Source organism: Musa acuminata, chromosome BXJ3-3, assembly GCF_036884655.1.
Source record: "Musa acuminata AAA Group cultivar baxijiao chromosome BXJ3-3, Cavendish_Baxijiao_AAA, whole genome shotgun sequence".
NCBI classification, from domain to species: domain Eukaryota; kingdom Viridiplantae; phylum Streptophyta; class Magnoliopsida; order Zingiberales; family Musaceae; genus Musa; species Musa acuminata.
In genome coordinates, this window is record NC_088351.1 from 14,149,514 (window position 1) to 14,170,432 (window position 20,919).

Here is a 20,919-nt window from a genome sequence, read left to right on the forward strand (position 1 = left end):
CATCACTCGATAATTCATATAATCTGAACTCAACTCATCAAAATAGTAACCACAACATAAATTTACAAGTGGGGAAGTCTATGCAGTCACCAAACCAACGATTACCATAAGTTCGTATCTTTACATAAATTTAACTTAACATTCCAAAATCCTATACATAAGGGATCCTTTATCTTACACAAAATCCACACATTTACATTTATCGTCACATTTCATAAGATGCAAAGTATCTTATACGGAAAATACACATATGCTAACAAAGATCTACCCAAAATCTTCTAAACTTTCCACCGCCTTAGCCCAATCTTAACATTTAAGCAAGCGATACGCTATCATGAAAATTTTATCAACAAATGGGGCGAGCATAAAGAGCTCAGCAAGTGACTAACATATCCATATCAAAATAGTACAATTTCCAAAAAGATACATTCTCAAAATACAAGGCAGAATATACGATTTCGTAGACATAATATCATTAGGAGCAAAAACATAATTGTCCTTTCAATCTTACATATTTGGTTCCTAACAGTTGGGGCATAGAGTAATTGGAGCATATCTGTAACAAATGAAACATAACGGAGCTTATCAATGGCATATAAAATGTTCCGAAGCATATCAATGGCATATGGAACATTTCGAAGCAAAATCATCAGTGAATGAAGCATTTCAGAGCATATCAAAAATAAATATCGTACAGAAGCTCAAACGTCGTCCTTGACATTGCAATCATATCATTCTTATCCAGAGCATTAACAGAAACAACTCACCAAAACTCTGGATGTCATATCAAACATATAGAAGGTGTAGTGGGATCTCAGTCAAAATGTGATTCATCCATTTCTGAATGACCACCTAACAAAAGTCTCTCACGTCTGCGAGGTCCATCCACCCATGTCTAGGTGAAGTCAGAGGGGGCCGGTAGAGCATCGCAGGCTCTAAGCACATACCCTTTACCATTTCTGGCAAAGGTCAAGAATATCCCACAAAGCCAGACCCCACAGAGTGGGCAATAAGCGCATACCCTTTACCATTTCTAGCAAAGGTCCAGAATATCCCACAAAGCGGGACCCCACAGAGCGGGCAATAAGCGCATACCCTTTACCATTTCTGGCAAAGGTCCAGACAATCCCACACACCAGAGTACAAGAGGGCAGTTTTAACAATAAGTAGCATATATCGGAAGCACACGCGGAACAACAAAACGTGCATGTGCCTTTTCGAGACAATACGAAACAAAGAACAAATCTCTCACAAATGTATAAAGATTTAGAATGAAAGGAAAACAATAGTGTACAGGGATTCCAAGCAGTTATATTTAGCTCAATTCCAATAAGAAGGTTAGACGAATTCAAATATCCAAAGGAACGGAACAGAATACGCGAAATCGACCAAAGCTCGATTTCGGACATAATTCCAATGGCACATCAAACAAATACTTCAGAATATCAATTATGCTCCAATACCCATAAAAAAGCTATGGTCGAACCATATATCAATCTATATTCTGATGGAACAAATTTCATATGAAACAGGGTTCCCAACACGGAGTTACCTTTGATTTGGTAACACAAGGTCAAAAACACAATCACTGTTTTGCAGAATTTATATGGTCAGATTCAACAGATAATAGGGTAGGCAATTGAATTCCAAAATTTTCAAACTATATGTCAAAAGAAATATTTTCAAGTCTAGTTTCAAATAAAATCTGGTTGGTATAAATCAGAATTTCCAACAGGGAGTTCTAGGCATTTCAGTATCAAAAGGTCATAAATCTTAATCCCTGATTTGCAGCGTTCATAGACTCATTTGCAACAGACGTTTTGGGTATGTATTCGGTATTCAAAATCTTCAAAATTTGTGTCATAAGAAAGATATATGAGTCTTATTTCAAACAAACTAGGACCTGTTCAAATCTGCATTTTGTAATAAAAATTATAGCTGGAATCGTATATAGGGGTCAGTTTACCGAAAAATTTCAGAATCGATGGTTCTTTGCCCAAGGAGAGAACATATCAGTTTCTAAATAGAAATCCTTTAGTTTATTTTGAATCAACATAAAACAGAGACTAAAAATTCTGTAGGATGGGGTTAGAACACTTGCCTTTGAGAATTTTGACCCGAAGTGAAAAGATTAAAGCAAGAACCCTAAAAACACCAATTTTTTTCTTCTTCTTCTTCTTTCTTTCCCTGATCACCCACGAGCTGCCTTCTCTGCTTCCTTAAGAACGAAGGCAGAGAGGCTTAAATGGTGGAATTTGTCATTTTGTGTGTTTTGCAGTTTAGTCCTTGTTTTTATCATATTCACGATTAGGTCCTTAGGTTTACATATAGGTCCTCATATTTTTTCTCTTTTTTTTTTTAACAGATCTCCCACATCTTACAAATAAGTTACCTCTGATTCATACTCTATTTCTTTTGTCAATTTAAAATAAATGCTTACATTATCACCAGAAATTTATACGAAAATTCGGAAATGAGGGGTGTTACAATAACCGTCAAGGACAAATACTCTATTCCACTAGTAGATGAATTGCTTGATAAATTAAAGAAATCACGAGTCCTCACAAAGCTAGACTTTCGATCCGGGTATCATCAAAAATGAGCGTATAAAGAAGACATACCAAAAATCTCCTTTTAAATACACAATGACCACTACGAATTTTTGGTTATGCCCTTTGGTCTCACCAATGCTCCCTCAACCTTCCAGAGCCTTATAAATGATATTATTTAGAATTATCTTTGTAAGTTTGTGTTGGTTTTCTTCGACGATATCCTTATTTGTAGCCCTTCTATTGAAAATCATTTTCAGGTCTTACGACTTGTTTTGACGATTTTATGAGAACATGTTCTTTTTATCAAAAAATTTGAAGTGCTACTTTCTTCAATAAAAGGTGGAATATCTTAGGCATATCATATCAAAGGAAGGTGTGATGGTGGACCCTTCTAAAATTGAAGCATGTTTTCTTGGTTTAATAGGCTACTACCACAATTTTGTGAAAAACTTGTTAATATCAAGAGCACTAAGAGGGGGGGGGGGGTGAATTAGTGCAGCGGAAATTTTTCAGCGATTAAAACGAAAGCTACGTTCGTTCGATAAAAATGATTTCGATGTGAATGCCGATTCTAAGATTACTTTAACTTGAGATTAAACGAGATGACGTTAAAGTAGATCTACAAAGGCAGTTTGCAGTTTATGATGGAAGGCAGAATACAAGCGCAAACTGAAATACGACGTTCGTACGATAAAAGCCGATTTACATCTAAACGCAGATTTAGAAAGTTCTGAACTTAGAAACTTATTCGTAAGATCACAGAAGGCAGTAAACAATTATGATTGAAATCAAAACGTAAGCGTAAACTGAAATATGATGATCGTACGAAAAAAGTCGATTTACGTCTAAACGTAGATTCGAAAAGTTATGAACTTAGAAACTCATTTGTAAAATCGCAGAAGGCAGTAAGCTATTGAGAAGTTTGCAGTGAAGGTAAAATGCTCAAAGGAAATGCAAACCGTGATTTAGAGTGGTTCGGTCAATCTTGACCAACTCCACTTTTGGCTTCCTCCACCGACGAGGTCACCGACGTCAACTAGAGGCCTTCCTTCAATAGGCGAAGGCCAACCACCCTTTTACAGATTCACTCCTTTTGACGGGCTTAGGAGACAACCCTTACATAAGTTTTCTCTCCTCTCTTTACAACTCAAACTTTGAAGAACAAAAGGAGGAGAACTTTTGGTCTTCACAACAGTTTTGAGCTCTAAGAATCACAGAAAGATATCAAGATTTCGAGTGTAAGTTGCTACCTTTCAGTGCTGAATGGGTGGGGTATTTATAGGCCCCATCCCAGTTCAAATTTGGAGCTCAAATCTGTCAATTCCCGGAATTCCGGGATCAGGCGGTTGCACCTCCTGACTGGGGCGGTTGCACCGCCTGGCAAAGCTCGAAGACTGAGCCTCTAGGCGGTGCCACCTCTGTTAGGGGCGGTTGCACCTCTCTGCCAGAGCTCGAAGACCGAGCTCAAGCGGTTGCACCTCCTGACTGGGGCGGTTGCACCGCTTGGCAAAGCTCGAAACTTGAGCTCAGGCGGTGCCACCTCTTCTCAGGAGAGGTTGCACTGCCCAGTCTCGCTCGGAGACTGAGCCCAGGCATTTGCACCTCCTGGCTGGGGCGGTTGCACCGCCCAGTCTCCTTGGGAGACTTAGCCTAGGCGGTGCTACCTCCTGGCTTGGGCGGTTGCACCTCCCACAGCAACCAAGGTCCGAATGGGTTGATCCATTCGGCCCAATTTGGGTTTTTCAGGGGCCCAATTGCCCCAAGATTAAGCTAATGGGATCACCTGCCATTTTTAACTTAATCAGTAGTGCTAACTACGATAAATCCTAAGAAAATTTCTACAGCTTGCTCTGGTGCGTCAGTCGCTTCTTCCGGCGAGTTTCCGGCGAACTTCCGTCGATCATCCGATGAACCCTCGGTGATTCTCCTGCGGACTTCCGGCAAACTCCTGGACTAGCGACGATCCACTTGGCAAGTTCCGACGAGCTTCTTTGGCAAGCTTCTGGACTTCTCGGATTTGTTCCCGTAGAACCTCCGACGACTGTCCGAACTTCCGTCGAGCTCTCGAACTCCAAACGTGATCATTGTCATGACTCCGGTGCAACTCCTGCTGCATATCTTACTTTCATCGTAGTTAATCCTGCACACTTATCTCAACACATAGATTAGACAACAAATGACAATTGACTTCATCATCAAAATCCGAGATTGAACAATCTCCCCCTTTTTGATGATGACAATCAATTGATAATGGAGTTAACCTTAACTCCCCCTATCTATATGTCATACTTGAGATAAGTCATTCTTGAATTTAAAACCTTATAAATTCAAGAGACATATTCCCATCATGATTCCTATCATGATGTATCTCTTTGAAGATGATGTCAAGGCTTGACATTCATTTTCAAATTTTACATTACAAGTTTGAATGATAGTAATAGTAGCAATTCATCATATTGTAACATATCAACATGTAAAGCTGTGAAGTAAGATTTTGATATCATTACATGATGCACACATTTCTTATATTTTAGCAAGTGTTGCATGGCATCTTTTCATATATCTCTTGATGATGCAAGCATGGCATAATCATCGCATCAGTGTTTATAGCATCAAATCAATTCATATATTTCTCCCCCTTTGTCATTAACAAAAAGCATGGTAGATGTGATACTAGGAGAGCAATATAAGTAAGTTATCAAGCATATAAAGAAAGGCATGATAAGTATAATGCTTTGAATACTTCTTCTCCTTGTATGTTATAATTCTTTGTGCATGAAGGAGGAAAGTCATTTTATCAAATCCATTTTGAAAAAAATATTTTTCATAAGAGTGTGTTTGATTTTTGTCATTCCAGCTATTAAGCGAGTCCGAAAATGACAGCCATTCTTTTTATCCTCTACCTTAAGATGAATGAATTAATCAGTAGCAGAAATAAACCAAGCATTAATAGAGTTATTCTACCAAAAGTTTCATTTGAGTCATTGGTAAACAGTTCTGCGTTCGGCCATAATAAATTCTTTTGAGCTTGAATGCATGATTGTTTAATTTTCGTTTCTACTAGAATAACAATATCACATGCGGTAGACTTGATTATTCTGTTGAGCTCCCGACATTTCTCCGGCTTTTTAAGTCTGCGAACATTCCAACATGTTATCTTCATCAGTAATAAAGAAATGAAAAGGTGGTAAGGTATTCATCCTACGACTTTGGATGGACTGTACCATCCTTTTTCTTATCCTTCGGTTTTATATTTTCCTCTCGCACAAAATCCTTACCTTTTATGGCTTTATTCCTATATTTATCCACTTCATCTACAGCTTGTAGATTTTTAAACTTTAAAATACCTTGAATCATGTGGTCTTGATTGGCAGGGTTTGATGAAGCACGATAAGATTGTTGCAGCACAATATCCTGGATAGTACTTGTTGGAGTAGCCTAGCTAGAAAGGTTTGTTGGGGCATGAATTTGTTGAGACAGAATATCCTTGTTGGCGATGTTTGTTGTGGCCTGAGTTTGTTGAGGAAGAATATCCTTGCTCTCGAGATTTGTTTGGGCCTGAGTTTGTTGAGTTATTGTGGAAGGATCCAATGATTTTGGAAGAAATGAAGTTCATGACTTATGTTTCTCCTGTCCACTAGTACCAAGGGAAATCTCTGTTATGGAAGGCTTCGACATTATAGGAAGAGATATAGTTTTGGATTTGTCCTTCTGTCCGTGGTGCTGTCCTTGCGAGTCGGAATGCTCAATATTCTTCGCCACAATCGGTGCTACTGCCATTAGAGAAGACTCGCTTTGTTGCTGAGGCGCTTGACGTGGTCGATAGACCTTTGTGATTTGTTTTGGAGTTTGCTGACAAGCTCTATTTGCATGACCAAAAGATAAGCAATGCTGACATCGTTGTGGCTTCCAGGAATATGAGACATGTACCTTCCGAGTGTTCCCATCAAGATCACGATAGAAAACCTCATTTGGAAGATCTTCGTCGGAAGAAACCAGTACACATGCTCGTGCAAATGCTAATCTCGTCTGAGCAGCTGTTGCTTTGTCGATGTAGATTGGTTGTCCCAGAGTGCTGCATAACTTTGCAATAAAACGTTGACTCCAAAGATGTAGAGGAATACCTTGAAAGGATACCCATAATGGAATAGACTGTAGGCTATCTAACTCCAAACGGACATCAGGAGACCAGCGTCGTAGAATCATTGGATGGCCGCGAATAGTCCAGAATCCTTCGAGGACCCATTGTAAATCTTCTTCAGAGTATAACTTGCAAACAAAGAATCCGTTCTCCAGCATATGAAGATCAAATGACGATATTCCCCACTGAGTTTTGATAAATGAGGATAGTGGGAAATAAGATGTTTTGAGACCTACCACTTAGCCAACAATCGCCATAGATCATGTCTCAATAAGCTCTGCTGAATCAGTAGTCTCGTATACAGCAATCTTCTTATCAGCCTAAACTTCTGGAGTAAAGAATTCCAAGCTTAGATCCGGACTTCCAATCGGAGCCTTGAAGAGGCTAGTCCAAGGCCTAGGGTCACTGGAAATGAGGGCAGGCTGTCGTGATCTAGAGCGCGACCTACTTCGATGCTATTTCGTCGAAGGAGTTTCTCTCTGGAGAGGATATGGAGGAGGAGCCAATTGAGGGGTAACGGTAGGGAGTCTTACCATCGTATCAACCCTCCCGCCACCGTCGCCAGCCCTAGGGGCCGTCGCTGCCATGTTTGATCCCTCTTCTGGTCGCCGCTAGAATCGTCTCCATAGGGAAAAGCCACCGTCGCAGTATATCAGATCTCCGCTACAGTACCGTCGCCCTAGGGAGATATGGTCTCTGCTATAGTATTATCGCCCTTGAGGAGAAGTCGACGCTGCAGGAGATCCGATCACCACTACAATAAGGGAGATCAGATCGTTGCTATATATGCTTCAAATAGTATGCAAGAAAGAAATACTCTTTGGTCTAACCTGACTAATATTGCAAATGGCTGTCTCAATGTACCTTGGATTGTTCTTGGAGACTTTAATACTGTTCGGTACACAAATGAAAAAGCGGGGGGTAGACAACTTTCAGAAAGCCAACTTCAAAGTTTTAATGATTACATTGACACTGCAGCTTTGTTTGATATGAAATATGTGGGTAATTGGCTCTCCTAGAGTAATCAAGGTGCTGCTAACAGAAAAATAATGGCTCGACTTGATAGGTGTTTGATTAATCATGAATGGTTAACAGTTTATCCAGATTCACTTCTTGAGTATGGTGCTCCTTTGTTTTCTGACCATTCTTTAATGTATATACACGCAGACAAAGCGACACCAAGAGGCAAGAAACCGTTTAGATTCTTTAACATGTGGAGTACTCATCCTCAATTTCTTGATGTTATCAGATCTGCTTGGAATGTTAATGTGCATGGATCCCCCCCATACATCTTATGTCAAAAGCTTAAAGGCTGTAAAGCAGCATTAAAGGAGTGGAATACAAATACCTTTGGCAATATTACCACCACAGTTCAATTTTGCAGGAAGGAACTAATGTCATTGCAACATCAGCTACAACTTCAGCCAAATGATGAGAATATTATCTACAAAGAGACAGAAGCCAGAAATAACTTCATGCAAGCCTTCAGGAGGAAAGTTTTGCAAAGCAGAAGTCTCGACAGCATTGGCTTACACTAGGGGATTCCAATACTAAATTTTTCTATGCTTTAATTGCTACTCGAAGGGCTGTTAACCGTATCAGCAAATGCAGAGACAAAGATGATAATCTTATTGAGAATTTAGAAGAGGTTAAAGCACACATAGAGCAATTATTTATTCCTTACTCAATCAAGCTAGGAAAACTAATAACATTCATATGGAGCCGACTAGAAAACTTGATTCGGAAGCTATTTCAATCCTCAATGCCCTAATTATAGACGACGAAATTGTATGTGTTGTCTTTAAGTCACCAAAGCACAAAAGCCCAAGTCCAGATGGATTTCGAGCTGAATTTTACCAAACTACTTAGTCTATTATTGGAAATGATGTGATCAAGGCTTGCCAACATTTTTTCTCTTCAGGTCATATTCTTAGAGAGATGAATTGCACTTTTATTTCTTTACTTCCGAAGAATGCAGGGGCTGATTCACTAGAGAACTATCGACCCATATCATTATGCAACTTTATTTACAAGATCATCTCCAAAGTATTGGCAAATAGAATGCAAAAGGTAATACACAAGATCATTAGCCCAAATCAAGCTGCTTTCATCAAAGGGAGAAGTATACATCATAACATTTTGCTTGCTAATGACTTGGTCAAAGATTTGCATTCAAAAGCAAGAGGGACAAAAATATGTTTTAAAGCTGATTTACAGAAAGCCTTTGATTCGGTCAATAGGAAATTTATCTATAAGATGCTCCTCGATATGAACTTCCCACAGGAATGGGTTAATTGGATACAATCTTGCCTAGAAACTCCAAAGTTTTCGATACTCTTTAATGGCTCACCTATTGGTTTTTTTGGGAGCACGAATGACATCCGACAAGGTGATCCACTCTCTCCGTATCTCTTTACTATTGCGATGGAAGGACTTAGCTGTATGTTGGAACATGCAGTCTTAAATGGCAGCATTAAGGTACCCAATGCTGGCTCTATTCATATATCACATATAACATTTGCATATGATTTACTTATCTTTCTCCAAAATGATCCAACTTCAGTAAAGAACCTGGCTACTATTATGAATGACTTTGGTATGGTTTCTGGACTTCAGTTAAATCATGCTAAAAGTAAAGTATATATGAGCCTTTACGTTGAGGATAAGGTCTTTATTGCATAATATTTGGGGGTTAGTGAGGGAAGCCTTCCAGTTCCTTATTTGGGTCTCCCGCTCATATCCACAGGCATTCACAAAACCCACTGTCAGCCTATCCTGCAAAAAATAAAGAATATAATTTCTTCTTGGAAAAATAGGCTTCTATCTAAAGCAGGACGCCTCGAACTCATCCGTTCTGTATTGCACTCCTACTCTATATATTGGTGTAATGCATTTCTTCTGCCTGTTGGACTTATCCAAGATATTGAACGGTTATTAATGAACTTCTTCTGGAATGGCACAAATGACAAGGCAATGCATATAGTAAATTGGGATAGCATTTGCAAACTGAAATATGAAGGGGGGCTAAACTTAAGAAATACTAGAGATTGGAATCAAGCATGCCTGGTACAATAACTGTGGGATCTTTTGCAAAACAAATGTTCCTTATGGTCACAATGGGTTTCTACTAGATATCTTTCAAAGGAATCAATCTGGGAAATTTCAACAAGAACATATCACTCTACAGCTTGGAAAGGAATTTTAAAGGCAAGGAATTGGCTAATCAAACACATTTCTTATGCAATCTCTTCTGGAACTAGTACTAATATGTGGTACGATCCTTGGGTGAATGGGAAGAGTATATTTCAATTATATGGTGATAGAATACGAAAAGATCTCAAGGCTCCCAAAGATTGGAAGGTTTCCGAGTTCATTGCTAACGGTACATGGTGTCTCCCTAATCCTACTTCTCCCAAAATGTTATCACTTTGGCCGACTATCATAGCTATTCCAATCAGGAACAACTCTTCAGATATACTTATTTGGCCTCATGACAATGGCAAATTTAGTGCCACATCCGTATGGAATCAAATTAGGCAAAGAAATAACAAGTGGGTCCCAAGCAGTTGGATATGGGATCGACCGGGATCACAAAGACACTCCTTATATACATGGCAGGCCCTTCTCAATAAACTACCTACAATAGACAATATGAAAAGAAGAGGTATCTATCATGTTAATCGATGCTCCCTTTGTTTGCAACAAGAAGAAACTGTTGACCACCTCTATTTTGCTTGTGATTATACAAAATGGATATGGAAGGAGATTCTCCAGCGATTTGAACTCAATAGAATGCCACAACCAAACTTGCACCAAGAACTAGGCGATCTCGTGCAATGTTTCTCAAGAAAAGGGCCTCTTACACACCTAGCAAAGGTTACTTTCAGATGCGCTATCTGGTGGATGTGGAAGGAGAGATGTAATAGAATCTTTGAATGTCAACACACAAACAATGCTCAGCTCTTGAAAGAGATTATTAGAGACTCAAGATCTTGTATGGAGCATGATCTTAAAACCGAGCACTTCACCCGAAGAGAAAAAGATATTTTTATCAAATTTAATTTTGCTATTAGCTAATGATCTTGGGAATGATGCCAAATAATGTACCCAAAGGTAGTTATAGTCTACAGCATTTATAGTCATAACTATCGCATTCGCAGTCTATGAGTTACTTGGCTTTGTCTATGACTTGTATAGATAAAGCTATTTGTAGAAACTTTACACATAATCAATTTACTTTTACTTACCAAAAAAAAAAAAGCGAGTCCGAAAATGAGACGAATTCTTTCATGCATTCGGACAAGATTATGCTACAGTTTTTCAAAAATCAAAACATTTCAACACATGGCAATCAAGTCATTCAATAAAGTCCGAAAAGTAATTTTAACTAGTTTAAGTATTCGGACACATCAACATTCCTAATTCTCTTCTTATAAAATCAAATTGTTCTTCATTTAGAGGTTTTGTAAAAATATCAGCTAGTTTATGTTTAGTATCAATGAACTCTATGATTACATCATGATTAGTAACATGATCTCGTATAAAATAATGTCTAATATCAATATATTTTGTTCTTGAGTGTTGTATAGGGTTCTTTGTTAAGCATATTGCACTTGTGTTATCACATTTAATGGGAATATTTTTAAAATGAACTTTATAATCTTCTGAGGTATTTTTCATCCATACAACTTGTGCACAGCTTGCACTTGCTGTAATATATTCAGCTTCGGTTGTCGATAGTGCAACCGAGTTTTGTTTCTTAGATGACCAGGAAACAAGGGCATGTCCTAAGAATTGACATGTTCCTAATGTGCTTTTTCTATCTAATCTACAGCCAGCAAAGTCCGCATCAGCATAAGCAATTAACTCAAGATTCTCTGATTTTGGGTACCATAATCCTAGATTTGTGGTACCATTAAGATATCTGAGTATTCTTTTAACTGCTTTGAGATGAGATATCTTAGGGTTTGATTGAAATCTAACATAAAGTCCTACATTGAACATGATGTTTGGTCTAGTTGCAGTGAGGTAAAGTAAACTTCCTATCATGCCCCTATAAGTTTTTTGATCGAAGCTTTCTCCACTTTCATCAATTTCTAACTTAGTGGAGGTGCTCATAGGAGTGTTAATAGCTTTTGAGTTATTCATATTAAACTTCTTTAGTAAATTCATAGCATATTTAGTTTGACTAATAAAGATGCCATTGCTTAGTTGTTTGATTTGTAAACCTAAGAAGAATGTTAACTCACCCATTAAACTCATTTCGAATTCAAGACTCATAGTTTTAGCAAAAGATTCACAAAGAGATTCATTCGTAGAACCAAAGATAATATCATCAACATAAATTTGAACAATGAGAAAATTATTTTCAAAGTTCTTGATGAATAATGCAGTATCAACCTTGCCTTTTATGAAATTATTTTCAATAAGAAAAGAACTAAGTCTCTCATACCAAGCCCTTGGAGCTTGTTTTAAACCATAGAGAGCTTTAGTTAATCTAAACACATGATTAGGGAGACTATTATTTTCAAATCTAGGAGGTTGTTCAACATAGACTTCTTCCGAAATAAAGCCATTAAGAAAAGCACTTTTAACATCCATTTGAAATAACTTAAAATTATTACTACTAGCGTAGGCAAGGAGCATCCTTATGACTTCTAATCGAGCCATAGGAGCGAAGGTTTCTTCGTAATCGATACCTTCTTCTTGGTTGAAACCTTTGGCCACTAATCTAGCCTTATTTCTAACCACGATACCATTTTCATCTCGCTTGTTTCTAAAGACCCATTTAGTACCAATAACTAAATGGTCATTTGGCCTAGGAATAAGCGTCCACACCTCATTTCTCTCAAATTGATTCAATTCATCTTGTATTTCGATAATCCATGAATCATCTTTCATGGCTTCATCAACACATTTGGGTTCAATTTGGGAGAGAAAATCTGCGTTGGCACAAAAATTTTTAAGAGAAGATCGTGTTTGAACCCCCTTTGATGTGTCTCCTAAGATTAGCTCCTTAGGATGAGCATCTACATACTTCCAATCCTTGGGTAAGGAAATCTGGGAAGTGGATGCATCCAAGTTGCTAGTTTGAGACGGGGTTTCATTTAAATTCAAAGAATCAAAATTAACATCATCATCAAGATCATTTTTCCTAATTTCGGAAATCTCAATGAAAACAACATGAATGGATTTTTCAATAATTAAAGTTCTTTTATTGAAGAAACGAAAAGCTTTAGAAACCGAAGAATAACCAAGAAAGATTCCTTCATCGGATTTAGCATCAAATTTTCCTAAGTTATCCTTTTCATTCAAGATAAAACACTTACACCCAAAGACTTTAAAATATGAAACATTGGGTTTTTTATTATTCCATAACTCATAAGGAGTTTTGGTGAGTAAGGGTCTTACTACAACTCTATTTAAAATATAGCATGCAATGTTTACGGCTTCGGCCCAAAAATATTTCGGTAGGCTATGTTCATTCAACATGGTTCTTGCCATTTCTTGTAAATTTCTATTTTTTCTTTCTACTACCCCATTTTGTTGAGGATTTCTTGGAGTAGAGAAATTATGGTTGTATCCATTGAGTTCACAGAATTCTTGGAAATCATGGTTTTGAAATTCTCCACCATGATCACTTCTAATTGACGAAATCATAGAACCCTTCTCATTTTGAACAAGTTTACAAAACTTGGTAAAATATCTAAAGCATTCATTTTTATGTTTTAAGAAGTCGGTCCATATATATCTGCTATAGTCATCAACAATGACAAAGGTGTATTTGCTACCTCCTAGACTCGATGTAGAGATTGGTCCGAACAAGTCCATATGGATCAATTGTAAGGGCCTAGAGGTGCTTATTTGATTCTTAGTTTTGAAACTACCCTTAATTTGTTTACCTAATTGGCAAGCATCACATACATTATCTTTGATGAACTTGATATGAGGAATTCCTCTTACAATTTCTTTAGATGATATTTGAGTGATTAGTTTCATGCTAGCATGACCTAATCTTCTATGCCATAGCCAAGCATCCTCATTCAAAACCGAAAAACACATTTCATTACACAAATCATTGATGTCAATAGTGTATACGTTATTTTGTTTTAATGCAATCATAGACATGTTTTTATGTGGTTTTTCAATGATGCAAGCATTAGATTCGAATTTGACAGTGTATCCTTTATCACATAATTGACTAATGCTCAAGAGGTTATGTTTTAAAACATCAACTAACAAAACATCTTCAATAAAAAGTTGAATTTGTTACCTATGGTTCCTTTGCCAATGATTTTACCCTTGTTGTTGTCTCCGAAGGTGACATAGCCTTCGTCTATGCTAATGAGCTTAGAGAATTGAGATGGATCTCCGGTCATATGCCTTGAGCATCCACTATCAAGGTACCATCTCTTGCTCCTAGCTTGCGATGGTGTGGGTTTCTACAAGAAAGGATGATTTTTATGTACCCATTTGCCTTTGGGCGCCTCAAAGATAGATCTACATTACTTATCATGTTGCATAGAGTTTATCATGGTTCCTTTAGGAACCCAAATCAATTTGTTTGGACTAATTTTCTTGAATGGACAATAGTGTGTATTGTGTCCAAGTTTGCAACAAAAGTTGCATTTGGTTTGGTGTTGAACATGTAAGATGGGGCCTTTTATGAAGGTGGTTGGATTTTGGTGAGAACTTCTCACAAATCCAATTCCACTCCTTTTTGGAACGTGACCCTTGTTTGCAAGGATCATGTTTGGTTACTTGCTACCAACCTCGAATTTCTTCAAGGTGTCTTTAAGTAGCAAGTTTTCTTTTTGGAGAGTTTCTAGATCATGACATTTGATGCATGGATCTAAACTTTCATGATATTCAGTTTTTAACTTATCAAAATCACAAGTAAGACTATCATGCTCCTTTTTTAGCAATTTATATTTTATATTGATAATCTTGCATTCATCAAATAAGTCATGGAAGGCATTTAATAATTCATCGAAAGATAAATCTGCATCTAATAAATTTGTTACCTCCTCTCCGATGGCCATTAAGGCGTAATGAGCAACTTGCTCGGTGTTGGACTCCTCTTCTTCGGACGCGCTCGAATCATCCCATGTTGCTTTGAGCGCCTTCTTCTTTGTTGTTCTCTTTTTGACTTGGGGACAATCACTCTTGTAGTATCCCGGCTTTTTGCACTCATAGCAAATAACTTGGTCCTTCTTGGGTTCAAGTTTATTTTTAGTGTCATTCTTAAACTTGTTTCTTTTAATGAATTTTTTAAATTTTCTTGTTAGAAGTGCCATGTCATCGTCACAGTCCTCATCACTTGAGTTTTCTTTCAATTGGTCTTCCAAAGTTCTATGTGATATATCCTTCCTGTTCTTTGGAAGGATGTCTTCTTGCTCTTCATGAGCTTTGCAAGTCATCTCGTAGGTCATTAATGACCCAATTAGTTCTTCAAGAGGGAAGTTGTTTAGATCTTTCGCCTCTTGAATAGCAGTGACTTTAGGATCCCAACTCTTAGGAAGGGATCTTAGAATCTTATTTACGAGCACAAAATGCAAAAAACTTTTTCCGAGTCCTTTTAGACCGTTGACGACATCCGTCAAACGGGTAAACATGTCGCCAAAAGTCTCACTCGGTTTCATCGGGAAAAGTTCGAAAGAGTGTAACAAAATATTGATTTTTGACTATTTCACTCCACTTGTGCCTTCATGAGTCACTTCGAGTGTGTGCCAAATATCAAATGCGGTTTCACAAATCGAAACACGATTAAACTCGTTTTTATCAAGTACACAAAATAAGGCATTCATAGCCTTTGCATTATGAGCGAAAGCCTTCTTCTCCAAATCATTCCAATCGATCATTGGAAGAGAAGACTTCGAAAAACCATTATCGACAAGATTCCAAAATTCAAAGTCCATAGAAATAAGAAAGATCCTCATTCGGGTCTTCCAATAGGTGTACTCCATCCCATTGAACATGGGTGGACGTGTAATAGAATGGCCCTCTTGGTTTCCGGCGTAAGCCATCTCTCTTGGGTTTTAATCCGTTTGAGAGTTAACCGAGCTCTGATACCAATTGTTAGGATCAAGAGCACTAAGAGGGGGGGGTGAATTAGTGCAGCGGAAATTTTTCAGCGATTAAAATGAAAGTTGCATTCGTTCGATAAAAATGATTTCGATGTGAAAGCCGATTCTAAGATTACTTTAACTTGATATTAAGCGAGATGACGTTAAAGTAGATCTACGAAGGCAGTTTGCAGTTTATGATGGAAGGCAGAATACAAGCGCAAACTGAAATGCGACGTTCGTACGATAAAAGCCGATTTACGTCTAAACGCAGATTTAGAAAGTTATGAACTTAGAAACTTATTCGTAAGATCACTGAAGGCAGTAAATAGTTATGATTGAAATCAAAACGTAAGCGTAAACTGAAATATGATGATCGTACGAAAAAAGCCGATTTACGTCTAAACGCAAATTCGGAAAGTTATGAACTTAGAAACTCATTCGTAAAATCGCAGAAGGCAGTAAGCTATTGAGAAGTTTGCAGTGAAACTAAATGCTCAAAGGAAATGCAAACCGAGATTTAGAGTGGTTTGGTTAATCTTGACCTACTCCACTTTTGGCTTCCTCCACCGACGAGGTCACCGACATCAACTAGAGGCCTTCCTTCAATAGGCGAAGGCCAACTACCCTTTTACAGATTCACTCCTTTTTACGGGCTTAGGAGACAACCCTTACAGAAGTTTTCTCTCCTCTCTTTACAACTCAAACTTTGAAGAACAGAAGGAGGACAACTTTTGGTCTTCACAACAGTTTTGAGCTCTAAGAATCACAGAAAGATATCAAGATTTCGAGTGTAAGTTGCTACCTTTCAGTGCTGAATGGGTGGGGTATTTATAGGCCCCAACCCTGTTCAAATTTGGAGCTCAAATCTGTCAATTCCCGGAATTCCGGGATCAGGCGGTTGCACCGCCTGACAGAGCTCGAAACTTGAGCTCAGGCGGTGCCACCTCTTGTCAGCGGAGATTGCACCACCCAGTCTCGCTCGGAGACTGAGCCCAGGCGGTTGCACCTCCTGGCGGGGGTGGTTGCACCGCCTAGTCTCCCTGGGAGACTTCGCCCAGGCGGTGCTACCTCCTGGCTTGGGCGGTTGCACCTCCCACAGCAACCAGGGTCCGAATGGGTTGATCCATTCGGCCCAATTTGGGTTTTTCAGGGGCCTAATTGCCCCAAGATTAAGCTAATGGGATCACCTCCCCTTATCAACTTAATCATTAGTGCTAACTACGATAAATCCTAAGACAATTTTGTAGCTTGCTCCGGTGCGTCAGTCGCTTCTTCCGGCGAGTTTCCGGTGAACTTCCGTCGATCATCCGATGAACCCTCGGTGATGCTCCTGCGGACTTCCGGGAAACTCCTGGACTTGCAACGATCCACTTGGCAAGTTCTGACGAGCTTCTTTCGCAAGCTTCTGGACTTCTCGGATTTGTTCCCGTTGAACCGCCGACGACTGTCCGAACTTCCGTCGAGCTCTCGAACTCCCAACATGATCATTGTCATCACTCCGGCGTAACTCCTGCTGCATGTCTTACTTTCATCGTAGTTAATCCTGCACACTTATCTCAACACATAGATTAGACAACAAATGACAATTGACTTCATTATCAAAATCTGAGATTCAACAAAACTATGGAAAGATCAATGCACCCCTTACTTCATTGCTAAAAAAAGATGCTTTCCAATGGTCAGACAAAACTACCACCGTCTTCGACGAACTTAAAGCTGCAATGACGATAATGCCCGTACTAGCACTACTCGACTTCGGTAAGACTTTTGTTATTGAAGCCGATGCCTCCGAAGCTAGAATTGGTGCTTTATTAATGCAAGATGGTCGCCCCCTCACTTATACCAGTAAGGCATTATCTCCTTCCCATCTCAAAATGACTATTTACGATAAGGAGATGCTCGTAATTATGCATGCGAGGACCAAATAGAGACCGTACTTGATCGAGTAATGCTTTCAAATCAAGACTGACCATTAAAGCTTAAAATATTTCTTGGATTAGAAGATATCTTTCCCTAAGCAGCAAAAATGGGTAATAAAGCTTCTTAGATATGATTATGAAATAACTTACAAAAAGGGGAAAGAGAATGTTGTTGCAGATGCGCACTCATGGCTACCCGAGCAAGCTGAACTTTTGACCAGCGACTTCCTTGAGCATATTAAGAGGGAATGATAGGAAGATCCAGAGACCAGTTAGATCATAAAAAAATTGGAGGAAGCACCAAGCTCCATAGCTCATTACAGTTGGGACTCACAAGAATTACGCTATAAGGGATGCATTATGCTTGTGCCAAATTCTACTTGCATAAAGATCATCCTTCAAGAGATGCATTCCACACCTACGGTCGGGGACTCCAGGTTCCTCAGAACCTATAAGAGAATTAAGCAAAATTTTTATTAGGTAGGGATGAAAAATATTATTACTAAATTTGTGGCACAATGTGATGTATGTCAATGACATAAAGGTGAGATAGTGGCAAGTCCCGGAAAGCTGCAACCCTTACCCATCCTAGACTCAATGTGGACTAATATATCAATGGACTTCATCGAAGGGCTTCTCTCATCATAAGGAAAAGATCAAGCAAGGATGAAATAGTAGTATGATCAACACAAAGGCAAAAGATAATTTTCAGTATGAGATTGGGTCTTCCTAAGACTCCAGCCATACAAGCAAACATCAATCCAGACTAGAGCATCTATGAAGCTTTCACCTCGGTTCTATGGACCCTACCAAATTTTAGAACACATCGAAGCGGTAGCATATAGATTGGACTTACCCGCTAGCTCCCGAATCCATTCGGTCTTCCATGTATCATGTTTAAAGCTCAAGCTAGGGCAAAACGAGACAACTCAAAGCCATCTACCAAATATAACTACCCAAGGAGAACTCCAGACCCAGCCCAGTGCCATTATTAATCAATGGAATATGGATCATGATTCGACGACGATGACCCACTATTGAAGTGCTAATACAGTGGGCGAACCTACTAGCAGAAGATGCCACTTAGGAGAACGATGACGACTAGAAGATCAAATTCCCAGAATTCAAGGATCGTTAGCCTCAAGGATAAGACTGATTTGAAGAGGGCGAGTCTGTTAGGACTCTTGCTAAGAGAGTCATAATTGAATTTTATTGAAAGGGGCATTCATGGAAAACCTACCTAGTCGAGCCCTATTAAAGAGGTGAAGAGGCCAACTAGGGTTAGGGTTAGTTGGGAGGTTGCTTCTTAGAGTATGAGTCTTATAAGGAGTTGGTTAGAAGTAAGAGTCTTGAGTAGGAGTCCTATTAGGAGTTAGGGTTTAGATGCCTTATAAACAATCATGTATTCATCCTCTTTCGATAAGCAATAGATGAATCTTCTTAGCAGCCTTTGAGTAGCAACTTGGAGGAAGGAACCCTTACAGAGTTCTAAGGAGGCCGATCCCCTAAAAAAATGTACCCCAAGCTTAGAATCCACTAGGGTTCTACCACCCTACCTATAATGATTGAAGGCCATATGGTTGAATCTAATTGCCTCATGTTTACCGACTTAATATTATCGAGTGAGAGGATTTTGATTCAGTCTTCCAATGTAATGTGTCACACACATACACATTTAATATATAGTAGGTGTATAATCAATCACACATCATATAAGCAATCACATTAGATGATCATGAACCACATCCTAATGTGATCAAGCTCGAGCCAATTGTCACGTCCCTTGAATTTAATTCTCATTCAAGAGGTGTGAACCTATCTCAAAATTGATAATATTATAATTCAACAAACAATCCAAGATCTAAACACACATTTAAGGCAACTAAGAAAACACTCAAGTCAAAATTCACCTATATAATCCACAATTTATAAAACATGTGCAGTTTATAATCATACTATCATATCACTTAACGATTCACAAAATCCATAGCTAACTCAACTAAACCATAACCACATTATAACTTCATACGCATTGGAATCTATACAATCACAAAACCAACATGTACCTTATGTTAATATCATTACACAATTTAAACATAACATTCCTAAAATCTCGATATGAGAGGTACTTTTCAAATATTTACAAGATACATCAATCTAGAGCTATCGTTGATATTTCATTACATATAAATGGAACTTATACAACATCAACCTATCAAGTATGAAAGATTTGCCCCAAAATGTTCTAGCTTTCTACTGCCTTAGCCCAATTTAAACATTTTAGCGAGCAACAAGCTATCCGGAAAAAATTATATAGCAATAGAGTGAGCATATAAAGCTCAGCAAGTGACTAACATATCCGTGGAAAAGAGAAAAGTTTCAAACAAATAAGGTTTCAAAATACAAGGCAGAGATTTAAGAGTTCAAAAATAGCCACTCGATGAACGTAGAGTTAAAATATCATTTCATTCGAAGCATGTTTTATTCATAACAATGGAGTAAGGGCTAATTGGAGCATATCATTGCCATAAGAAGCATATATATGACATATGAAATATTTCAAAGCATATCAAAGATGTAAGGAGCATTTGAGATACCAATGACATATGAAACATTTTGGAGCATATCAATAACAAATGAAACATTTTGAAACATATCAAAGAACAAATGTGAAACAGAAGCTTAATGTCGCATTTGACATTGCATACATTTCATTTTTATCCAAAGCACACATAGAAGAGTATAACCAAAGCTTTGGATATCATATCAAACATATAGAAGGTGAAGTGGGATCTCAAGCATAATCTCCCATGTCTAGGAGCATCATCCATCCGCATTTGGATGAAGCTAGAGGGGGCCGGTAGAGCATCGTGGGCTCTAAGCATATACCCTTTACCATTTATGGCAAAGGTTCAGATAATTCCTTTACCATTTCTAGCAAAGGTCCAAATAATCTCACAAACACTAGAGTACAAAAGGGGGTATTGTGAACATAAAGTTGGTACATACATGAAACATATGCGGAACAACGAAATGCACGTGCCTATACGAAACATTGCGATACTAACATGAACTTTACATGATAGATGTGTTGAATCTCGTATTTTGATGATGAAACTACTTGATATATGTTTATGATTTAATCTGCGTTTTGAGTGACGCAGGATGCTTCGATCAGGATGAGACAATTAAAGCAGGAAAATCATATTGTGCCGAAGGAACATGTCAGAAGATTGGAC